General features: G+C 33.9%; 1 long non-coding RNA gene across 1 annotated transcript in view; it reads right to left on the reverse strand.

The window, feature by feature from the left end:
* Positions 1-14,223: 14,223 nt before the first annotated feature.
* Positions 14,224-24,065, reverse strand: part of LOC146995546 (uncharacterized) — a 62,687-nt gene continuing 52,845 nt past the window's right edge. Inside the window, exon 3 of the long non-coding RNA XR_015043236.1 lies at positions 14,224-16,072. This is a non-coding gene — a long non-coding RNA (uncharacterized LOC146995546). The remainder of the gene's footprint in view (positions 16,073-24,065) is intronic.

Here is a 24,065-nt window from a genome sequence, read left to right on the forward strand (position 1 = left end):
GTAAGCTGAAAGCGATCTTTCCTTCGTAGATTTCTTATCCATTTAAGGTTTAGTTCAGGCTCGGATGAAAAGCAAAACACAGCAACTTTGGGGCCATTTTTATAATTCCAACGACATGTGGCTACAGCACATTCATGAGGCATCCTGTAAAATTACGAAATCACGAGACAATATAAAACTCGCATTTGTCTTGCGTTCCACTCTCGTCGCTAACCTACCGGGCTTTGAACCCAAAACTGCATTATAAGCTTGCTGGAAGAAGCGAGTAAGCTCACATACAGCTTAGGGAGTGAGGTGTGCCGTCACACAAGCGCCTATCCCCTCAGATGTTATAGTTTACTCCAAGAAGATGTTTCATATGATAAAAAGTGGACAAACAGATTTGTGAATAGGCACAAATGACTATTGTTAAAATATATATTTTTCACTAGATGTGTTAAGATTCTTCAGCGGAATCATGGATAAATATTTTGGATCACAAAATTTTTAGAATTTTATTATTGTCTTTATTCTGTGAAGTTACTGTAGAAGTATTGGTCAGTCCCCTTTTCTTTTTTGTATTTGATTTTTGTATTTTCCGTTTGCCGCTGACCAGAAGAAATGTTAATGTAAACTTAATGAATCGTTTCGTGCTTTTGGCTCACCATTGCCCTAGCCGTAAATTAGTGAACTCTGGTAGTTGAATCGCAGTTAAAAATCGCAGTTAAAAATCGCATACAACGGGCGGGCTGCATCGGCGTTTTCGTGCTTAAACCTATGTGTAATATAAATATAGTTTCTCTTAGAAAGTGCTCCATGAAGGCATCCTTCTCAGAGATCCTTAGCGAGACAGCCCCTTGCGCCCTTTTCCGTTACATAATAAACCAGACGCCACAAACTTTTTTTTATTTGATCATGGCAAAGCCATCAGAACTCTCTTCATGGAAGATTTTTTAAGGGAAGCCTAGTGCATGCACGTTACACGTATATTATTGGAATATGGCAAAGTACACAAAGGATAAAACTAATTCGTATTCATGTTACACATGGGAAAATCACGAAAAACATACATACAACGACAATGTTGGCCTGGGATCATTATACAAAGGAAAAATGATCAATTGTCAACAATCTCAAATTTTTCTATGAAGAGAATACATAAAAACAGCATATCTTTAAGATTCCCAATACAGAGTTAGAGCTGAGGGTACACATTTTTATATTCTCTATGTTATTTCTTAATCACTAATCATTCACGTAACCAGCAGTCTAACACAATTATCATAATAAAGAAGAAGGTATGTGATAATTTCGATGAGTCCGTTTAGTGGATTTTCATAAAAATATTGAATTTTTCTAAGTAGACAAATCAAAATTTTAACATATGTTTATTTAATTCAAGCACACTAAAACGTACAGAAACATATTCTTAAGAGCTCTGTTTATTGTCTTTAAATTGCTCAATTTATTGCTTGATAACCTTCCTGATAAAATTTGAAAGTATCTTTGGCTTTACAGGATGGCAAAACGCTGCCACGTGGGAGATAAAAGCATTTTATTTCCGGCCACTGCAGCATATTGTTTTCATAGAGCCGAGTTTCTTAATTTAGATCGAAACATTACATTTTTTTCTAATGACAAATCTTATTTTTTTGAAATCTGATAATTCTCTAAAGTTATTTTTCCACTTTACTATATAATTCCTCATTCATTTTTAATGCATTTAGTTCTGAGATTCTGTAAGTGTCGGCCTCCAGCAGAGAAAAGCATACAGTGAGAGGCTTCCAATCTCCTCCCCGTTTTAAAGGTACATCAGCGGCCGACCGGTAAAGTCCCTGAACACTGGTGGTTCGGTGCTAGGTTCGAATCCTGCGAGCCATAATCATATAAACCAAACCAAACCAAACGTCTAAACGACCGTCACAGTAGAAAAGTGCAACTAAAAGATGCCACAATTCGTATATTTTTACGAAAATGAGTTTGCCTTCTATGAATGAAGCTTATGCAGGTTGGGTGTCAAATAATTCGGAAATTGCGTTCTTAAAATTAAAAAAAAATTCATATTCCATAATGAAATTCGTCTAACACAGAAACAAGTTTCCATCCAAAGATGCCACCGATATTTAACATTATATTCACGGTTTGAGATTATTATCTTTATAATAAAAACTATATAACCATTTCATACTCACTAGTTTCTTCATACACTCGTGCTCTCTATGTATTTTTTAAATTAAAACGGATTATAACCAACTTAGGCAAATCACTTCTTTTTTTTTTAATCAAACTGCTTTGCCATTTTAGGCAGAGCGGTGGCCTTCAAATAAAGTATTTTTTTTTTTTTTTAATGTATCTACTGCTTTGCTTGTGTGCTTAAATATTTTCTTCAGTTTACATTTCACCGCAACAGCGTTCAGGAAGGTAATTCAGAAATCTGACAATGTGTGTGACGATGATTCGGATGATTGATTATTTTATGAAGAGATATTTTTTACTGCAAAGTAAAATATTCTGCAAGAAGTACCAGTAATTAAATGTTAAAGGAATGGCAAAATTTTTGGTATACAAAGCAAATAAAATAATCCTCATTTCGACGTCTCATGTACAGAAATTTTGGTTGTGACCTAATAATAATTTAAAGCTGCTCTCTCAGTGTAACGTTTGTTTATTGTACTCTTATAAATTTTGTTTCACATAAATGTTTCTAAGAAATTGTTACAACATTAAGCATTTTTCCCCCTTGCTCAAATTCACATTCACTCGGCTCGAGAACTCAATAAGGGACTTCTCACCACCATGGCCACAGTTGGACAATCTGAGGTTACTGGCAAGTAATACCTAAACAGCAGAAACTCAGTATAATCACATATCTGTCAAAATATCAGTTATCTCTTACTTCATCTGAGCTGGTAAAGCTCAACAGACCAACAATAAAGTACTATATTCCCATTGAATTTTCCCATATTTAGGCAGTGTCTATTTTCCCCTTTTTGTTCACTTTTGGAATATCTGATGTGGAATGACACGATGATTAAGATAGTAGGTAATTCGAAATTTATAATCGTCGGTCCTTTGGTATTTAACTAAGAAAATTCTCAAAGCAAAACCCAGGGTGGCAATATTTCAGGTTACAGTGAAGTACTGCTATGTGCAGTACAATTACATCGGCATCAAGGTAAAAAACCGGCCCTTTTTATCTCTCTGTCAAAGTTTTCATGTGACCATGGATTCTAGTTGAAATCCAACTAGTTGCAAAAGAATAAAACTCCCAGATTTCTTTTGCGATGGTGTGACAACAGTATTGATGTGTTTTCAAACCACATGGACCTATGAGCAATTATGCTATTGAACATTGGTACTTCGACCTAAGCTTGATTCTAGGCAGACGTGCTGATTGCATGGGCGTTTTCATGATAGGTCGTCTGTTTGAGGAATATACTAACTAGTTTCCCTTAAAACTCCCTCCGCCCACCAGCGGCCGAGCGGTAAAGTCGCTGAACACTGGTAGTTCGGTCCGAGGTTCGAATCCCGCGAACGGGCTGGCTGCATGGGTGTTTTCGTGGTTTTCCCCATGTGTAACGTGTATACGAGCCAGTTTCCCTTAGAAAGTCTTCCACGAAAGGCATCCCTCCTCTTAGGCAGATAGCCCTAGTGTGCTTTGCCATAATTAAATACACCACACCACACCACACCTTAAAACTCCCTCCAAGAAGGCATACCTCTTAGGCAGACAGGTCATGTGTGCTTTCCAAGCCAATGATTATAAGGTACAGAGTGCCTATGGTTCAAAACCCTGTACCTCCACATCAGAAAATATCTAAGTAGTGAGCAGAAATAGGAAAATAGCATAATTGGTTATGATGATGCACACTAGACAGAGCTACATTAGCTCGAGAAAGTTTAAGGATAGGAAAAATCAAGCTTTGATTTTTTTCTGGAAGTTTTATGATTTAAAACTTTTTCAGTATTTTTTAATTTTATATTTTATTTGGTATTATTTTTTTAAAATTTTATAACACATAAATACGACACTAAAGCAAAAAGCGGAACGGATAGCTTTTACAGATTAATAGGTTCATTGGTATATGACACAAATCATAGTGAAATAAAGACTAAATTTTCGCGACGAAATATCCAGACAGAAATTTCCTACCAATGCCAATAATTTAAAATTACTATGGTTTAAAACCATTTACCTCCTCATCAGAATTAGATAAAGCGAGCAATAAAAAATTTCTTGAAACAGCGCAATATAAAAATCAACTACAGAGAGTTTACAAGTAGAAATTTTTATTAAAAACTGATTGAAATATTTACATTGTAATGACATATTTACACGTATATGAAATGACAAATAGGTAAAATCTAATAAAAAACAAGTAAATAAATTTGGCTCAAAAATAAACCTTTCATTTTACTACAATAATTGCTGCCGAAAAATAGAGTGTTGGTCACTAAACTGCAAACTGTTGTAGGAAAGAAAGTCTTCTGTTCTAATATCTACAAATATTTCAAAATATAGTAAATTCTATATAGACATTATCAAAGAGACGTTAGTGAGAGCTCTCAAAAAAGCACTTGATACGCCTGAAGTACATAATTTGCACAGACACAAATTGTAAAACACGATTTGCAAATACTATGACGGCTGGGGTATTTATTACCCTTAGGTCTCCATTGGAATGAAATGTTTTCATGCCATATTTTGAAAAGCTGGATTTGCAACAGCAAGAGCGTGTGTGACATCCAGAAAGTGTCCTCAGCAATCGTTCCACTAATATCGATGGCAAGCAGCTTAATAACGGAATAAAACTGCATGCAGGATTTTTGGCACATTTTACTTTGGCTGGAAAGAATCAAAGCTTAAATGTATGACGAAGAGAGATAATGGTTTTGTAACTGCATGAAAAGTAAAGCACTAAACATTCACTAAAACCCTCCAGCCTTTTTAGTGTTTGGCCCTCAAAAGTCCAAAGATCTCAAAATTTGTACGGAAAAGATAGTATTCATGATTCGAAAATGCGGCTACTATTATTCACCTGGATGGTTTCTCTTCTAATAAACATCCTTCAGTGTTTGGCCACAGTTTAATATGCAGGTACCCGTTCATACTTGAAATTAGTGTTAAAAATATTCCTGGACGTATGTATGCGGCCTAGCCAATTGAGGGAATTTAATTGCTTCGGTTGTTTGAATATATATTGAGGCCATTTTAAATTAATAACTGCATGAGATGAAAAACTGTAAAAAGCAATGAATTTATTAAGGACTAGAGACGTAAGACAATTTTTAGATGAAGTTCAGTTAATATGTAATAACTTGTTTAATTGCATTGGTTGATGAACATCTTCTAGCATCATCATAGTTTGCGGTACTTGTTTTAGAGCGTGAAATAAAGCAAGACGAACTTATGCCATAAATGTATTTCCTGATAAACATTCACACTCAAATTTGATCGTATTTCTCTATATTTATACCAGAGCGTGAAATAAATCAAGCTGGATATATATCAGTTGACAAGATATAATCGCGGTTGAAAGAAGCTTACTTTTCGGGGAATTTGTTGTGAAGCAGTGGTGGCATGGGTAATCCAATTTAATTCAGAGTCCAAACGCCTGTTTCTAAACGGAAATTTTTAGATTCTCGGAAGGAAGAAACATTGAACATAAATCAATTGTCAAAACAAGAGTCAATATTATCTATGGAAGCAAAGGATACTTTTGACCTTACATATATACATATGTGCTTAAATATGATGGACATGAATCTGATTAAATATAGTAACTTTGACGAGATATTACTCGATAGGCTAAATGCAAATTGCAAAGGTGTCATTTATTTTAATTAACCAGTCATTTTATGTTACGCATGTTTACTGTGTGTTAACCATTTCCGTTTTCATGCCACAATGTAAATTTATGATCGCGCATATTTAAATCAGGTAGAAAGAGATAGTATTTAATGCAGCGGTTCCCATGACCCCACACAAAAGTTGCAACGAGAGTTGAACTTCGACGAATGAAATTCAAGCGCAAGTTTTAAGTTCATTCTCTGATTTCCGTGCACACTTTTGGTCAGCAACCTACTATACCAGTAAACAAATATATATTTTATTATATGTAACTGAAGAAAGACTTTTGGCTACAATATTTTATTAACACTGTGTGGATTATAAACTTTAGGGCTGCAAATAATGACTTAACATATTATTCGAGCTTAAATGTATAGAGCAAATATATACAAACTCGCAAGATGAATGATGTAATATAATGGGGGTGTTATTTGAGTCTGAAAAACCATGCGCAAGCTATCTGCCTAAGGGGGACGCCTTCGTAGACGGCTTTCTAAGGTAATTTAGCTCCTATACGCCTTACACAGAGGACTTGAATCTAAACGCCCATGCAGCCAAGACCATCAATCTGGAATCGAACCCAGGTCGACCTCTCAGTGTTCAACAACATTACCGCTCGGATGCTCAGGGGTCCATGTACATTTAATAACACATCAACACTGTTTTTCACACCATCTCAAAATAAACTTGGAAACTTTATGCCTTTGTAACTACTCGATTTTCACCTGCAATTTCAGTTCACGTGAAAGAGCGATTAAAGGGCCGATCTCATACCTTCATGTAGATGTGTTTCTACTGCACATAACAGTACTTCAATGTAACCAGAAATACATTCACACTGGGCTTTGCATTGAGGTGTTTCTTAATTAAGTTCCAAAGGGCCAACTATCAAAAATTTCTGAGCAGTTGTTATATTAAGATCGTTTACCTCCATAACAGAAATAGAAAAGAGAAAATAGACAATAGGTAAAACTGAGAAATCTGAATACAAATATGCGAATGGGGAACTTTATTGCTGGTCTGCTGCCTTTTTACCAGCTCATATGAAGTGAGGGGAAACTAGTACCTTGACACATATGTGGTTATACGCAGTTTATATAGTTTAGGCAGTACTATAGAGTAACTAGAATATTCCGCTGTGGGTTTGTTTGCCTGCTGTATCAGAATGCATATGTATTATATAGATAGATCACTACGAATCCATTGAGAGTACTTTAAATGTACAAGATATTCCTCTTTGAAATCGGCTTTGTGAAAATTAAAACTAATGATGAGCATATGTAAAATTTGCAAATATGTTTCGTAACAGCAAAAAAATTGAATTCCCGAAATCTCATAAATTCTCCTGAAATTTCCGAAATATTTCAAAGGAATTTTTTTATAAAATTGTTTCGGAGAGAATTGTCGAGATTTTTTCTCGATAAAGCTGCTGTCCTATCTCTTATAAGTATCATACGTTACAATATATTTAATTTTTTTCTTAGAATGAGATCAAGCTGGATGTTTAACTAAAGCAACACGATTGGTAAAATGTTGCGGGAGAAATTCTTCTTCCAATTTAGAGCCGAATTTGCCATGTCGGTGATGCAAAAGATATGTCTTTTGAAAGAAAGCATTTTATCCACTATTATGCTTAAATATTTATAGCAGGCTGACGTATTTATTGTTGCATTATCTATTTTAATGTCCATTTGTACACTCATATATCATTTGTATCTTCTATACACAAGCAGGCAATATTTTGAAGTATTGAGGATTCATTTCTGTCAAAAATCGCAAATGCAAATTGCTCAAAATAATGCAATTGAACCCCATTTGGAATATGGGAATTTTATAGTACGATCGCAAGGTGAAACAAAGCCATAAAAAATCTGAATTGATGCTATTTAATTAAGAGTCTCTGTTTATGACCGTGAAATTGGTTTTTGGTGTTGTTTGCAATTGTATGGTGTCCCATTGCCCTAAAGGTTGAATATCCCTCATTAAAAGCAATTTATATATGCTAAATTGCAATGCGCTAATCATATTTAAAATGTTCAATTTGTTTCCAATAATGAGAAAGGATCTGAATTTTATATACATCACTGCGAATTTATTAAGCGTTTTTGAAATGCAGAAAATATTCCTCGGTTGAAGACAGCCTGAAAAAGAAATGACCTCGGTTTTCAGACTTGCCACGAATAAAGCTGTAACACAGAGTAGAAATGGTCGGGCAGTCTCATTAGTGAAGTACCAGTATGAGAGATTAACGTCATGACGCAGCAAGAAGTGTATAGATTCCCGCTGAATATCTGAATTAATAACGGAGCATTAAATCAGACTCGTCCAATATGCGGTCAAAACCAAGTACTAGTTCGATCCAAGAAGCGAACACGAAGCGCCAGAGAATATCAAGGCTCCCCCTTAGTCTTTACAGTTGCGTCGGGATTCAAGCCTGGCTTTCAGCATGGACGGATGTGCTATTTCGTGGCTCGAAATGACTTGTAATAAAATAGGTTTTCAACGGTCAGATGAAGCAACCTCAAATAAATATATACAAGTATTTACTCTTCAAGAGGTTAGACCGAAAGAACTTAAAAATGGGTAACAATATTGGATTTGAAACAAGAATCTGAAAACAAATCTCAATATTTTCGGAAAAGATGTCAAAAGTTTTATAATTCTGCTACTGTTTTTACAGTCGGTATAGATGTTGCCAGCAAATTTTCAAATAAGGTGGCTGGAATCATATTTGATCTTCAGCTCTGTCTATAGTTCTGGTTAAAATTTTACCCTTTAATACTGAAACTCTGTCCTCTCTTTAATAGAAGCAGACATGAATGTATTAGTTTCTCGAATGCAATTTCAATCAAAATTTACAGTGTAATTTCATGTATAAAATGTGAGATAAAGTGTCAAAATAATTCCATTTTGCTGTCACTGGATTAGAATAACATAAATTAGTAAAGTTTGTAAATTATTTACATATACTTTTAAGTTATCTTTTATCATCAGCCACCCTTAGTGTTAGGCAGTGACAACTCGCCACCTGAATCAAGTAAATTACTGATTCACTTACATTTTCTGTATATTTGCTGACTTATTTATAGTATACTTTGAGGAAATTTGAAATAACGTTGTCAAACCAGTACATTTCTCTCATTTCTAAATGAAAAAAATTCTTTCAGAAATCTAACCTCAGCCAATCCGAGAATTTTGAATGAAACGTACACAATTATGTTATTCGCTTATTTGGGAGTTTACGAATTGCTACGAATGTTGAGAATATATTGATGTAACTGCTGAAAGCCTACATTGAAGCCGATTATCTGAGTATTTCTGTTTCTGTGACTTTTTGCCACTGTCGATATGCAGCTTCGTGTATTATTGGAGCAGGTGGAAAATTAAATTCTACTCATTTTTTACTTATAGTGGGGGACCTATCAATAGCACAGAGGGATACTGCCGAGCTCAGGTAGTTTGTTCCAGGTCGAATCACAAAATGAAAAAGAACGGATCTTCGGGAAGGTTAAAAATGTAGAAAATTTGCTAGAACAACCATATTGATAATTACCACGTTAGGTGTAAAACACGTTTTCATATTTGAAAGTTGAGCAGAAAGCCTAAACTATTATTGAAATTTTTTAATTAATAAAAACTTTCTGTGGGGCACTAGAAAAGCGCTCCTGAATGAAACATCAATGAATGCGTCCTTAGATAAGGATTTTAGTAGTTCTTTAAATTATGTGAATTTTACATCAAGGGTACAGTCATCGAAACACACGCTTTTATTCAAAAATTTTTGAAATATTTCCTAAAGTTCTTTGCGGGAAACAGAACAGCGGGAACAGGTTCCAAAACAGCGTGAAAATGAAACAATAAAAATAAAACTTCAATTTAATCGAAAGCCACCGCTCTGCCTAAAATACGCAGAACAGTTTAATTTAATAAATTAAAACTTCAATGCGATTTTTCTGCGTTGATTGCATTTTTAAAACACATAAAGCACAAGAGTATACGAAAATACTAGTGAATACCAAATTGCTTGCACTTCCTATCATAAATATTGTAATCTGAAACTATAAATCTGATTTAAAAAATCGATGGCACCATTGAATCGAAACATTTTGTCACGTCAGATGCATTTCAAAAGAAACTTGAAATGTTTTCGAATCTGAAAAACTAAATTTCCGAAATATTTGACAGTCCAAACTATATAAGCTGCATTCGTTTTTTAAGTAAGTAAACTGTTATCACAGATATTCTTGAAAATGTATCACACATAAATGCTGGTATTGATCAGCAGCAATGAACGAGAATATCATACATTTGTTAAGGAACAGAAATGAAGTATTTCTGAGACTAAATCAAATTATAACATTTTACTACTAATCTCTACAAGTTTGATTTAATTCACGTGTCTCATCTTGGAACGGAAAATTGATTCTGAGCGTTTAAAGTTGATCTGCGTTTTGTTATAAGATTTGTTTCTTGAAATTAATTTTTTAATCAACTTGTCTGTAATCAATGTACGCACTGATTTAATGCAGGAAAAGCTCTGAAGCTTCAATCATCATTATACAGAGGCTGTTCACACATTTTTTAGACGATGTATATTGCATTCACAAAACTAAATTACATAAAATTCTTGTATTTTAAATGTTCTATTTGACATGCCTTATTCTGAACTATCTTTCGACACCGCAATTTCCAGGATAATAATGCCTTTTGAAGTGGCAGAAGAGGTAATCTATCCCATTCCTCCCAAACAGCTTTCCAAGAGTCCTGTTAGGGTTTTGGGGCAACGTTTGGATAATGCAGTGTTTAAAAGTCCGAAAGCACAAAAATCCATCGGAAGATTTAGTAGGGATATCAGTGAAGGGTATGGTTTTGATACCAGTTTTTTGTTCCATTTCTTTTAGGAAATTTACAGTGGATTTTGATGTGTGACTGCTAGCTTTGTCCTCATGGAGTCTCACAGATGTATGGCCCTGTGGGTAAAGCTATGGTATTTCATTCAGAAAAATTGAGATAAAATATGTTTCTGATAGTATTTGGAGTTAGTATTGACATTTTTTTGCACTCTCTTTATTTTTAACTTGCCATTATAAGAAAAACCAGCAACAATCATGAATCCCTTAGAAAAACTTTCTTTCGATTCTTTGAACCATGCACTTAAATTTTTTTCTTCCCTTTTATGATAATAAATGGCTCTTTTTTTTTTTTTTTTTTTGTTACAATCATTTAAATACACCCATGCTTCATCTATTGTGACAATTGTTTTCCATTTTTCTTTGGATAAGTGCTTCTAATATAGAATTCTGCAGCGTATCCTGCGTTGAACGATATGCTTAGGAAGAAGACGATGCACATTGCGTTTTTTTCGCTTTCTTAAGATTTAAATAAACGTTTATCATTTTGTTTACAGTGGACACCGAGCATTTTAATGATTTTGCCACTGTCCTTTGACTAGGAGGATTTTTTTTTAACATTAAACAACGTACTTTTGCAATAGTAGAAGATGTCCGTTTTTTCCTTGGATACTTGTTTGGAATTTTTGTCCCACTTGAGGCTGCAATTTGACGTTTTTTTTTTTTTTTTTCCTTTCTTGTTGATGATATTACCTATCGATGCTTTAGATATCACAAAACCATGACTCTCACATCGTTTTTGGATAATGGAGTATGAATATTTCTCTTCGGAAAGAGCGTAAATGTAGCCTTCGAACCACTGCTTTATTAAATTCGCCATTTTGAATAAAAACAAAACTTTCCAGCCCCAGACGATAATTTTGACTTTCAAAAATATAGTGCAATTGCAATTACTTCTTGTGCAGCAAATGATGTTTTATTATCGCTTACCAAAATCGTCTAAAAATGTGCGAACAGCCTCTGTACAAGCTGCAATAAAAGTAAAACATAATGATGAAAATAAAATGTTCTAATAACGATTGGATTCAAAGTCATATAAATAAGCAAATCCCTATCTTCCAATCTTTCAATAATATTTATGTCACAGCTTGTAGATTATGAAAGACGTTACTTGTGTTCGTTTTTAATGATAATCAAAATAATGTAAAAGTGAATACAAAACCATTAAAGAATTAAAATTTCTACAAACCGTTGCCATAATAATTAATGTCAGATTAATTCTAATTAACTGAAGGGAAAATGTATTCACTTTCCACGTAAGATTGCTACGATGGCCTCTACTTTCAGGCAACTTGCCTGTAGGTTTAGTGGTGTTTCTTACTATAAAATGCTAATTATGAATGGAGATTCAATGTAATACAACATGGACCTCTACTGTGTTGTATTATCAAAATTTACTTTGTTAGACTCAAATGTAGAAAAGAGTATTGGAACCTAATTTAAAATCTGCGCCCGCTTGAATTGGTTAAACGTTATTACAAAGCTGAACTATCTGTGAGATTAACTGTGGGATTACCTGTGAGATTTGTATATTAACCCAGCCTAACATTAACATTCAAAATTATCTGACCTTCTGAAACATTAGTGCCCTTAAAAATTATTTAAAATAAATTCATATTTTTTATTTTGCAATTTTTCCTTTTTTTATGCTTTCAAAACATAAAGTGCAAAAAAATCAGAATTAGTCCTTTTTGTATGTTTTTAAGACAACAGATTTGTAAAAGTAAAAATTTAAAAGAAACTACCTAATATAACAAGCAGCTTTCGAGCAATAATGAAATGTGAAAGAAATAGTTTAAACATTATTACTTTTTTTGTACACGCATCAAATATGTACTGTCCTGTATATAGGACAATGGTAAAATATGGGTTAAGTATTTGAAAGTGAAAAGTAATATGCATAAATAAATGTGTTTTTTAATATATACATATAATTAAGTATTCGAATCCATTGCAAGCGTAGTTCTAGACACTTAACACGTTAGAAATATTCAGCTTTCGAAAGATCACATAAACTTTATTTTTTAAAACATTAATGTCTTCGAACTGCAAATTACTTGAAGAACGAATTACGCATATTCTTGAGAATACATCCTAGATACGAATTTCAGAATTTCTTTAAAATGCAATTAATTTACGATCAGTGGCCGAATCTATGGATCAGTGGTTGAAAATGACCTAAAATTAGACTCAAAAAATTAAAATCGTTAAATTGTCACAAATCCTTAGTATTCTTTTTAAAAAAGAATTATTGCAGCTAAAACGAATTTTCACTCAGCAGAAATAAATAGAACAGCACATATCAGACTCACGTTTCTCTTGAAAGTACGAAAAACGTCCTTGTATCCTAATTTAATTTCCCACTTGTTTACCAGTGCCTAAAGCCCTTTTGTTGCCCAGATTTTTTTTTCTTTTATTGAGAGTGAGTTTGGAATTACAATTGATATGTCATTGTAGACTGCGAATAAAATAACCGCATTAAAGGTAATCAACGATAATCAGAAAGACAAGACAGTATTAATTAATATAAAGGTGTGTATGTGTGTGAGATTATGGCAAAGCCTCGAGGGCTATCTGCCTAAGAGGAGGGATGCCTTCGTGGAGGACGTTTTAAGGCAAACTGGCTTGTATATACGTTACACATGGGGAAAACCACGAAAACGCCCATGCAGCCAGCCCGTTCGCGGGATTCGAATCTAGGACCGAACTACCAGTGTTCATCGACTTTACCGCTCGGCCGCTGGTGGGCTAGTTAATATAAAGAAAAATACTATTATAGTAGTATTATTTCTTCCAATATCATATTATTATAATATTTTTTGTAAATTTCTATTACATTTATGTGATTTTTTTCCTGTTATATTATTGTAATAATATTACGTTCATAAAGAAGAAATATTATTACAATATTATTTTACAAATCGATCATGAACTGTAAGTTAGGTTTAAACTCGGAGTAAAGCATTAAAATGAAATGTAGGTAAGCATCCAATTTCAAACTCTGATATGCCGGGTGGTTATAGTCCCATCCACTGACTGCAGTTAATGCTGCAGGAGTTTTAAGAGTTTGAAAGTGAAAAGTAATATGCATAAATAAATGCGTTTTTTAATATATATATAATTATACATTCGAATTCCATTGCAAGACTAGTTCTAGATACTTAACACGTTAGAAATATAATTTAGCTTTCGAAAAATCATATAAAAGTTTTTTTTTTTTTTTTTTTTTTTTTTTTTTGAGAAACATTAATATTTTGGAATTGCAAATTATTTGAAAAGCGAACTTTTACGCATATTGTGATTCCTAGATAAGAATTTAAGAATTTCTTTAAAATTCAATTAATTTACGATCAGTTGTTGAATCATCGCCACACACGCATTAAATCAAATTGTTAAATTACATTCGTAAAAGCTTTTGTGGTGAACAGCAAACTGAAGAAACAGGTTTATATGCAAATCGAACAATAGAAAAAATATTACAATTTTTTTTTCCACAGCCACCGCTTTGCCTAGAACTGGCAGCGCAGTTTCATTTTAAAAGACAAAAATTTGACGGCTAATTTAAATTTAAATTACATATATCGTAAGAGTATACAAAAAACTAGTATTTAACAAATTGCTCAGAAATGTTTTATAGTAAGTAAATTTCTAAATTAATTTTAATACCTTAACTGTGTCACATAGGTCAAAAAACGCATAAAACATAGAAAATATATTTGACTCTGATTATGTTCTTTATATCAATTTGCGAGTCAGAAAATGGTTATTTCGTAAAAAGAAAAGCATTAAATGCAATAAGTACTATATTTGCTGCTTTGGCATACGCATAAAAAATAATGGGTTACAGACGTATGGTATTGAATTACAGCAAATTAAACAAAAGTTTGTAGCTAAACTTAATGTAAACAGATATTATTACAACGGTATGATTTTGAATAATCAAAAACGCATAAAACATAGAAAATATATTTGACTCTGATTATGTTCTTTATATCAATTTGCGAGTCAGAAAATGGTTATTTCGTAAAAAGAAAAGCATTAAATGCAATAAGTACTATATTTGCTACTTTGGCATACGCATAAAAAATAATGGGTTACAGACGTATGGTATTGAATTACAGCAAATTAAATAAAAGTTTGTAGCTAAACTTAATGTAAACAGATATTATTACAACGGTATGATTTTGAATAATCAAAAACGCATAAAACATAGAAAATATATTTGACTCTGATTATGTTCTTTATATCAATTTGCGAGTCAGAAAATGGTTATTTCGTAAAAAGAAAAGCATTAAATGCAATAAGTACTATATTTGCTACTTTGGCATACGCATAAAAAATAATGGGTTACAGACGTATGGTATTGAATTACAGTAAATTAAACAAAAGTTTGTAGCTAAACTTAATGTAAACAGATATTATTACAACGGTATGATTTTGAATAATCAAAGTTCGCAAATCTTTTACAGTATGATAAAAGGCCAAAACACGGTGTGCTGACAAGCGTGTACTTGCACTCTGAAATACGCTGCAGTCTTATCCTCTTCCTTAGAGTCTCCTTTTAGAGTATCCTCTTCCCTCTTTCATCTAATTTGCGATAGCATCACGCTCTGATTGGAGTAGATTTTTTTTCGGTTGGTGAAATGTTCTAAAGGTGTCTATCTGTTAGCCGCAGCAAACTTACACTAGGACGCCCTGGCAACTGAACATTCGGCTTACTTTTTTCCACCCTTTGTTCGGAACCTGCTATTCTGTTCATATTATTTTAAGCACCTCCTGCTGAAATATACACAAAGAACTAGTTCCATAATGCCTCATCTAGGAAATGTAAAAAATAACATTTGGTAATGCTTGTTACCACGTTTTCTTGCAACCGGGTTGTCTGTAACATAGTGATTAACTTTATCAACACCTTTCATAGGAGTTCTGTAGTCATGAAAACTACTTTTAGCTTCAATTTCTTTCACTTTTCCACGTTCAGTTGTCGAACGTCTCCTCACGTAATGTGGTTTCTGAAATCAGATGGCAACTCATTCCTAATTTAACATACTGTACCGTATATATCAGCAGATTTCTTGTACCAGTACATGAGCCAACTGTAGACAAGTATAATAATTTTAATTTGGGTTCTTTCTTTATAAGTCATCCCAATCACGTATTTCCTCCAGAAAAAGACAGCCTTGCCTACTGGAGCTTTCATACTGTAAAGAGCATTAGTCTCCTTTCCGTCCTGGAAAATGCGATGAAGATGCCCGTGATCGCATTCGTTTCTGAATCCGCCTTTGATGGCCGCTAGACTTGAAGTAGTTCTTTTTCAGAATGTTTTTAGTAACTGTAAATTAATGAAGGTAATTTAATACTTTGAAATTTAATAATAAATAGTAAATATAGTAACATACAAATACTAGTATAAATAGAATTAGTTATTTATATGACTTGACACTGCAACAGTTGTTAGAATATTTAATTTTCATAATAATATTTTACTTTTACAAGAGTTTGTGGGAAGATGATTGAGAACTTCCGTCATTAAGTAAATGTACACATAGATTAAATATTTGTTGTTTAAAAAATTAAGTTTAAAAACAAAACCATAAAGCAAAAATCTTTTAACAGTCCGAGTCAATTATTATGTCAGTCTTGTAGAGAATAATATAAAAGTAATACACTGAGACTTAGTCATGCAGGAAATCTCGCAAATACTTCGGCTCTATTTCTGAACAAATGCATGGAATTCTCGTCCATTGCTATGCGTCCTTTCATGCATGTAATTGCCGGGAAATCTCTGTAATCTTGCGGTGTATCCTGCCCAATGATATATTTGCCCCGAGGGCACATAACATAATAATGTCCAGACCGGTCGCAAACGAGATCTAAAATGGGAAAAAATGTGTGACTATGAGTCAAACAGCCAACAGCATTTATCACTGATGACTAACTATAAGAGTAAACCTCTAACACCTTTACCAACTTTTACAGAAATGAATACAGCGTATAACGATTGCACTGCCAATTACTTCGGGAAATTTCTATATGAAATGCATCTGTCATGAAAACAATGTTCGATTCGATGACGCTATGGATTTTCAAAATTATGTTTACTGTTTATTATCAAAAAATTGCAATTAATTACTTGCGCACTAGTTTTTTCGTATACGTCTGTGCTATATGTACTTAAAATCACAGAGAGTAACAAAGCGTACAACATTTTTATAACATTTTTAAAAGAAATTGCTTTGCTTATAATAGGCAGAGCGGTGGCTATGTAGCAAATACTTAACTCCGATTTTTACTTACTAGTTTTGTTGTCGAGGTGGTCGGTGATACTTAAAGCAAATATACTTATGTCGTACGGAAATCAATGGCGCAAATGCCGCCTCAGAGCGGAATGCAATTTTTTAAAGAAAAGTAATAGTACATCAGTTAGAAATAATCCCTGCTCTTGTCAATACAATTCTGCCATCTGGCTGGGAGGTTCCGAAAGGGTAAACCAATCTGTGAGGTGTTCGGGCACCATATATAGAGAATTGCATGCAATTCGGTAAAAGATTCAACATTTTGGCCATTGACTGCGTCCTTCATTTTGTCAAGCTAGGCGTAGTCCGAGGTCCACCCACTTTGAACACTCATTTGTCATATTCAAATCACATGCACAATCGCCTGCACTATTCCTTGAGCAAGCCCTATCTCTTCCTGCATCTTGCTGAACGATTTGCGCCTGTTCGCCATGATCAAATCCGACACAGCTGCCACATTTGCTGCTGTATGCCATGCTGTTGGTCGTCCCGCGCTGTCCAAAACTGGCCGTGATAATCATCTTCTAACATTATTGCCCAAGCTCTCAATGACGACAGCCAAAGGGACGGGAGAGGAATTACACCTTTCGCTTGCAGCCAGCTCCTTAGTATCTCACGCCCCCCTGTGTCTATTTCACTTGTTTTCTCTTCTCATAGTGCAACAGTTTCGTTGTGAGAGCCTGCATCGAGCAAATTCTACTTAAATAGATTTTAAAGGCACTAACACTTCAATTCATAAATCAACATAAAAAAAGACAAGTTCCGCAAACAGAAATGCCTTTGCTTTAAATTCGCACAAATCAATCGCTAACTTCTGCGGGCGGAGACTACTTCAACATTGCATTACGTTCCCCATTAAAACCGTTTGCTTTCCATCCACCTGTAATGTAGGGCGCTTCCCCACCAGCTAAGCACTTTCAGTTACAATTCATCTACTGCTTCTCGAAACATATTGCTATCTGCAAGCTCCTAGGTGGAGGCGACTCAGATAAAGTTCGGATGATGTCGCTTATGTTATTCCCCTGACTTCAATGCTATCTGCACTGTTATTACCGTCTCTTAATTACTGACGTCTTCACGAAATGCTATTCCACTGTTGCTTATGATATGAACTCTCTCTACAAAATACTATGAACTCCCCCCTCTAATTATTCATTCTTTTTATATCATCATCTGATCGAAAATCATACAACTAACTGCATTAAATTAGGTCTACTGCCCGGTACCCGCACCTCAACACATATCCAATCGAAAAATATGGTACTGAATACCAAATTTTGTTACTGAATATTAAAGTAACGCATTTCAGAATTAAAGAACAGTTAGGTATAGGAAACTGATATGCAGTTAACGTAAAGAAGAAAGAAAATACTATTATATAAAACAATTTAGCCCTTTTAAAATGGCAGAATTATGCTGTGGGTTTAGCTGTATATTTTTAAGTATGCATTGATTGCTTGCCTTTGAGATTTTGCAAGTTTCCATTTTTCCTTTTCCTATTTAAATAAATTTAAAACTTATATTAATAAAATTTACGGGCTAATATATTTTTAAGTTTATCTACTCCAAACTCTGAACCTTAAATCTGGTTCACAATTACTTTAATCATGAACCACAATTAAAATCAAGCTAAATTATTAAGTGAACTCCATAATCTTTTACACATTTAGACATTTTTAGTACATATTGCGCGAGCTGTTACTTTATCCAAGAACCTGTGTCTAGGTATTTCGATTGCTTGCGAAAGAAGTCTTACGGAAGTGGGATCTGTTCACTTTTTGAGAATAAAAATTAAGCATTCTTTTTGCAAATGAAAGATGTAACTCTTATCATACAGATTCAAATTTCTCCGAAGTATATCGTGAGGGACCAACCTGTATCTGATTGAATTTCTCGTTAGATTAATTTCATTAAAAAATCTATTCAATTATATTTTCTAAGTTTATCGGTTATGGTCGTAATCAGGCCAAGTGGTACGTTTTAAGGTTTCAAACTTCGAAAAATATTTATTCGTTTCCCACTGCAACCTTGTGTTAAAAAACGAAGGCAAAGGAATCTGGAGTTTCGGACGAGCGCAAAAGAATTTCACCTTCAGGAAGTTTGCGAAAGCTATTCGTAAGATTCATTAACTCCTACATTTTCAGGTGTCCTATCCTTCTTTGTTCATGTTACAATTTTGGCTCACATCAGACGGTTATACAGATTTAAACTCAGTGAGGCACAGCTTAGAAGTAGCAGTTCAACTCGGCTAGTGGAGTGATCACCGCTGCCTCATGAAAATATAATTCCTGGCAAATGCATCGGAAGTCCAACATTAGACAGCGGCTGTGCTACTGGTAAGCTACGTAAAAGTTTAACTTAAGTGCAAATGCATCATATAGTTAACTTTGAACTAAACTTTACAAATATTTCCAATTGAACTACAAGACAAACTGTCTCAGCTTTGTCATAGTGGTTTTATACATTTCAATCGGGAGAGTGGTTAGCGCCGCTGACTGCCATAAAGGACCCGGGCTCGAATTTCGGAGAAGATCTGAATGTTTGTAAATGATTGTACCTGCGGCATGAGAGCATTGCAAATATACGGGCGAGCCGAAAGTCCTCTGTACAGTTTGCGTCTAGTGGAAGATCGGAAGTAGGCCGTCCGACAAGTTACCCCGGGGTACTCACGTTCAAAATTAAAAGCCGAAATGGACAAAGTGGTACAGTCAGATGTATGGTCTTAATGATTCTTGCCAAAGACAAGCGCAATCTTGAACCCTTGCCGCGATGGATTTCGTGGTCTTGATCTGATTCTGACAAGCGAGATTAGTAACTACAACTCTTTTATTACAACAAGTCTTCGTTTTAGATTTGTGTTACATTTTCCATTATAAATAACAATAATGTCTCAATCAACACTTATATGGAATTTTACGAAACTTGCTTTGGGATTACTTTTAAATAGTTGTTAACGGCACTATTTCTTCACTCTGATAAATTTTAAAGAAAAGTCTGTGGTACAACATTACTAACTTTTAAACAAATGAATGCAGCATACATAGTTTGCACTTAAATACTTCGGAAATTTAGAGCTTCAAATTTGAAAAAAAAAAATCATATTTATTCAAAAAATGCATCTGACATGGGAATACTTTTTGTTCGATAATGTCATGGATTTTTAAAATAATATTTACGGTTTGAGCTCGGAAAAAATCGTATAACCAATTTGTTACTCATTTGGTTTTCCCTATTAATAATTTAATAGGTAACTTTAAACTCCAAAGATTAGTATCCGACTCCAAAGGCGTGATATCCCACCTCCCTGTAATGCCAAAATGGCACCAATCTCGAGGGAGCGACTTTTCGCTCTAGTAAAAAGCGGTTCCTTCTCACACAAAAAAAGTAGTGACCCTTTCTTCGTTCGCTCTTCTCGATAGCGAGATATCGCCCGATATTCGGGTGAAACCACGCACATTACAAAGAGTTACAAAACTCTGCTCACTCCTATATGGTGTGATTTTTATATACTTATTTTATATTTATTTTATTTCCAAACTGAAAATTGGTATCTGCTATATGTAAAGTTTATGGCTGAGGTAAAGTTTTAAAAGTCTCTGATTTCTGGTTAATATTATCTCTTGAAGAAAAGTTTTACACTACTTTTTAACCTGCTATTGTGATTTCAAATATCTGACATATACATCTGTTTAGATTTGCTACCTATGTACTTACAAAAACATTTACTGGAGATGAAGAAGATTATAAATCAAAGTAGACCATGACTGAAATAAAAAGCAGAGTTCAAAGATAATCACATCTTCATTGTTTGGACATATAGTTTTTCTTTCCAAATCTAACGAAATATATATTTCAAAAAATTACATCCACATTAAAATATTGGAAATTTGGTGTCATGTTACAATATTTATCATTCTGAAATACTTAACACTAGCACTATCTCACAGTACTTCTAATATGAAATTACTTTGAATACATATAATATATTTTATTTTACAGAAACATGGTTTTTGCCTTTAATCTACACGTAGTAAGTAATAAAAATAAGGAAATGAAGGGAAAATAAGGAAAAAATCAGAAAATATTTAAAAACATCAAATCTTTAGAATTTTCGATAGACAGTCTTGTGAGCTTAAATAAAAATGTTTTATTTCGTACAGTGTTACCACCGCTCACTTTGAAATCGCTGAGTTTGTTAATAAAAATCCATTACTAAAGTTTCACACGGTATGAAATATATCACAAAACAAATTCGACATTCAAAGTTTGGGCTTCCAGGTGTTCATGTTCGGATGGAGGACTACGTTACTCAAAAATGGCTCTACTTACTTGATGGCTCCAAGTACCTTTTCCTCGCAATACGAGAAACATGCATACATTCATGCAGGTTCTTCATTATTTAATTTCTTTAAATATAATACAGGGCGAACACATTTGGGGGCAACAATTTGAAAATTGATACGCCATTTATAGTGGTTCAGCTTAAAATGCCATTTCGAGCCTGACTATTCCATTCGCGGCTAACGTCCCTTCTGGGATAAAAATTCCTTAACAATACAAACGGAAATAATTCTTCGATTCAAAATTCTAGTAATTTCAGAAGACATCATCGGGATAAAGAAAACATATCTCATTTTTGAATGAATAATGCTAAAATTTGTTATAATTCAAACGATATCTAAACTTCCATATGCTGTAATTGTTATTGTTGCACTCAATTATCTAAATTTTATGCCGACAAACATCGTAGAACCGTAAATTTATCTTAGAGAAATTTTAATGAGAAATCTCTCACATGTGGGGAAAGAACTTAGACCAATGTTGAAAAATTGAACAATGTCAATAAGTGAAACTTACCGAATTGAATGCATGTAATTCAAATTAATAATATGGCAGCACTGTCCGACCACGAATACCAGATTTATGTAAACGTCCGGCTTGGGGCGAAGTGGGCATATCTGTTAGTGATGTAGTGGTGAGTGCAATAACCCGGTTTAGATTTAAATGGTTCTTCCATATCACGCTCTATCTTTCGAGTGCTGCGCAACAGAAATTTTTTGTCTGCACTTTATACACTTTAAGCTGATGTACCGTGAAATTTTAAAATTACAGAATTAAATTAAAATGCACAGAAACATCAGATCGTGACATTTCAAAGAAAAACCATGAAAAGAACTATTTGTCTTAATACAATTCATCATCAGTTTATACATATTTAATTGATAATATTAATTTATTAATAATTTAATAGGTAACAAATACATTAATAATAAGTTATATAATGCTAATTTTTAATACTTTCAAACATTGAATGAAAAACTTTTATCTGTTAAATATTCTTTAATAAAATATATTTATAAATATAATCAAATTACCTATAAATAAATTAAAGCAATTTAATGAGAAGAGGCTGCATAAAATGATTTTAGTTTTAATTAGTTATGCCATACCTTTTTCCCCCTTTACATTTATTTTGGTGACGTAGCATTAAGGGTCCTTGGAACTCGTAGAGAATTCAGAATCCGAATTGTCGGTCACAGTAAAATTAAATGGTTCACACAATTCTTCTATAATAACATCTTTTCTCCATTATTCAGTTTCTAAATTCTTTACATGATCACAGTACGTCTTCCAGTTGTTCACCGAAACACCTTCAATAATCTCGTTTGTGAAACGTAATAAATTTGACATGCTTATATCTGTAGTCATGTTCTGACTTGAACATAATTTTTTACTTCAGTCCATACATATTCTATAGCGTTTATATCACAGTGATATGGTGGGAGCCGCAGAACTGTATGGCCTTGCTCTTCCATTATACAATCAAATTTGAAAGATTTGACTTTGGAAGCATTTTGTTTCACTAAATACAGCAGCTCCACTTTTCGCAAATTCGGACAAAAAGAAATGTTGTGATTTGTCAGCTACTGCATTATAACTTGCTTTTTTGGGAGGCATTGGGTGTTTTATTTAGCTGCACGAATGGTAAGGCGCATTATCAATAATCATAACGAAATTTGGCGGTAGGTTTGAAATTACCTTCTCGTTTGCCCATTTTTCAAATACTGAAGAGTCATTTGTCCGCGATAATCGGCAGTTGTAGAGTTCGCTTTATAAATTAAACTAGTATTGGGAATGAAACCCATCTCACCACCAGCACATAAAATTATTATGCGTCGAGAGGCATTCCCTGTTTCTAAAATCCCACTGACTTCATTTGATTGTCAGCATTTTCCAAACGTTAAATTGCTGTTCACCCATGTTTCATTTATGTAAATTAGGGGACAGGATTCTTCTCTGTACTTTTTAATATTTCTCAAATGCATTGTTCTTGACAAAACAATGTCAGGTCTTTCTAGTAAAACGCTTCTATTATTCCGGGACTTTTTCCAGATGAAACCAATTTCTCGGAGAGTCTTCCTTTGCGTTTCTCTTTGCGAAGGAAAATTGATTGTGTCTTTTAATACAGGAAGCAGTTTGGTTATAGTTGGCACTTTCGTCTCCTTGACATAAAAGTCCTGAACTGCTCGTCTTATAATATCCAAATCAAAATTATCTAAGCCTGTACTTACAACAGTTTCTCTCTTTTTTTCCTTTTTTAGGGGAAGAAAATTCAACATTTTCTTTTACTTTCAGATTCTTTACGAATTCTATTTATGCTGGCAATAGAAATGCCAGTCATCTCACTCGCTCTGCGTGTTGGCTGCGTAACTGGGATGGTCAGTCTTCCTAATTGTGATTCTTCATCACAAACTGTAATCATTAAATTCTTATTTCTTAAAATCGCTTCGGAAAGGTTTATTTCTAGAGCTTTCTGGAACACTAGAACTCATCGTAAAGATGAAGATTTGAAAGTAAAAGAAGGTCAGTAACAGCGCTGCTCAACGATTGTAAGAAAAAAGCACTCAATGACCCCCTACGTCCGAGAGGAAAAAATACCCGCGTTTTTCACCCACACCCTGCAATACTTCTTAAACAATTTGACGTAAACACCAATGATGGAACATAGCAATAACTTTTATTTTACAC

This window comes from Stegodyphus dumicola, chromosome 9 (genome assembly GCF_044657685.1).
Source record: "Stegodyphus dumicola isolate Sdum_Otavi_A_Nest chromosome 9, ASM4465768v1".
In the NCBI taxonomy this organism is placed as follows: Eukaryota; Metazoa; Arthropoda; class Arachnida; order Araneae; family Eresidae; genus Stegodyphus; species Stegodyphus dumicola.